This window comes from Buceros rhinoceros, unplaced genomic scaffold (genome assembly GCF_000710305.1).
Source record: "Buceros rhinoceros silvestris isolate BGI_N320 unplaced genomic scaffold, ASM71030v1 scaffold6817, whole genome shotgun sequence".
In the NCBI taxonomy this organism is placed as follows: Eukaryota; Metazoa; Chordata; class Aves; order Bucerotiformes; family Bucerotidae; genus Buceros; species Buceros rhinoceros.
In genome coordinates, this window is record NW_010420350.1 from 9602 (window position 1) to 12021 (window position 2420).

The window sequence follows — 2420 nt, forward strand, 5'->3', positions numbered from 1 at the left end:
ACCACTCACGCACAGAAACCTCTCTTTTGTACGCTGCCCATGGATCTGATGCGCTCACTACAACAGAACACCCCCTCGGCCAGTGCCCGGAAAGCCTGAGACCAGTGTCAGGTTTGTTTGTGCATGGTCAGAGAACAATTCAGTACCGGCCACTCTCAGGGCCAGTAGCTCATCAGGGCAGTGCAGTCTCATGCATTTCTGGCATGGCGGTTCTTCTGGCAATGCAGTGGCGTGATGAAGCTGTGCAAGGTGTGGGTTTCCATGAGAAAATGCATGGCAACGTTACAATTGGCCATAGCAGTGCTGGCTGTGGTCCACCTTCATGCAGTTGAGTGACTGAACAGCAAAGCTGTGCTTCCATTCAGGACTGGTTACAAATTAGGTGAAAAAAAAAGATTGCATTACCTTATTTATTCATTATTTGATATGCCCGATGTGAGTTTTGCAGGTGCCCTGGTTTTCCTCCGTGCTGCCACTATCAGAGAGAAAGGGAAAGACCATGTCTGCTATGAAGGTGCACCCGGGTGCTTGCACAGTGAGAGCTTAGTCCAAAAGCAATCAGCCAAGGCCCTGGACTTCTACAGCTCTGGGCAATGGAACAGCCATTTCAGCACTAGCTAAAGCAGAAACATTAGGCTGACACTTAGCAGCTTGGGGTGGAAGAATTTAAAACCATTTCTCGTTTTTATATCACACATCACATCAATAGAGATGTGGTACTAGAGAGACGTGGCCCCAAGGGTACAGCCTTCGGTGACCAGACTAAAAGCTGACATGTAAGCTGGGAGAATCCCCTCTTGGTCCTCTCCTGTTGCAGCTGTTGGATGACGAACTGTTGCTGTTTCAGATGAATGGTGGTTCTCTGCCATTTGCTGTGAGAGGGACTCCATGTCTTTAATGGCTCTCCAGAAGTGGTTTGTTTTGGGGAATATAAATTCAAAGTTTTGTGCCAGGACAAAATGGGCAGTGTTTCACATTTGTATATCACAATATCAGAAAGGCCATCCTGGAGCCAGGCCACCCAGCCCTACCTCGGCTGTCTCTAACCTCTTGCACAGAGGCAACACAACAACTAAGGCCAGTGGAAACCTACTTCTCCCTGGACCCTCTCCCAGCCCTGGTATTTAGGGGCTTCTTGACCTGGAAATTCATCCAAACTTTCATGTTTAACAACATTAATGGACCAGATCTTCACGAAGTTACCTTCTCCATATTTCAACCTCATATTTATTATGATCTGCACAGCATTCTCCAGTAAAGGCCTCAGAGGTTTAATGTGTAAGAAGGCACTCCTTTCCGCTTGCTTTAAACTTGCTGTTTGACTCTTTCATTAGGAACACGTAATCCATGATACGAGAAATCCTGAATAATCTTCCCCCATTTCCCTCCATCCATTATTTTACAGACTTGCATTATAACCCCACCAGTTCTCACATGCTGTGTGCTGCGCTTGGACACTGCCTTGGAGAGAGCTCTCCGGTCCAGGCCAACACGGTACCACCAGCTGCACTAACTGTGTGGCACCAACATCTGGGGGACAGTGTTACACCCCGGCCATGTTTATTCTTCTGGCACAGCTGCAGCTTACTCGTCCTTGATGCCGTTCCCTTTATTTCTATTAAATCGATTTTTAAACCCAGTGATGAGTGTAGCTGTATTCAAGCTACAAGTGCACATCTTTCCTTGCAGCCAAGGGCATGTTGCCTATTTGGAAAAAAACAACTAACAAATTAAACAAAAGTTCAGGAATACCCCAATGAGAAAATAAACCACTTTTATTCAAATTATCAGGTGTTAATCACTCTTGGAATATGAGATTATGAACAGCTCCAATTCAGGAAGGTGGATTTCTTCGTTTAACACATACTCTTCTGAAGGATACAAAAGAAGGGCTGGTTATTTATCCAAAAGCTTAAAATGAAATGATGACCAGACACTTTTTTTTCTCTTTAAAAATTGACTGCTTCTTCAATAATAAAATATAATACCTATTATAAAAAAAGGACATTAACTTGATTCACAGTTGACAGAGTACAGCCACAAAATCATAATATTAAATGTGAACTGCAATGACACTTTAATTATATTATTCCTATTATTATATACTCCAGGGGTTAGAGCAGCACACAAAGGCTCTTCCCAGGCTGCTGTTGTGTTCGGAGCTGCACATACAGAGGAGAAATACATAGCTCCTATCCCAAAATGTTACAGTCTAATCTAAAATTACCCAGTAACAGAGGATGTGCCGCTACAGAAAATCACATGTATGTGAAGGGATCTACCTTGTCTTTGTTTCCTATCTGAGGGAGACCTCTAGATGCACAGATACTTTTCACTGTCAACCACTATAAAACGGTTGTTTACAAATAAATGACTTTTCTTCGAGGCTTACCAGGTCCAAGTGTAAAGGTCATTCCTGC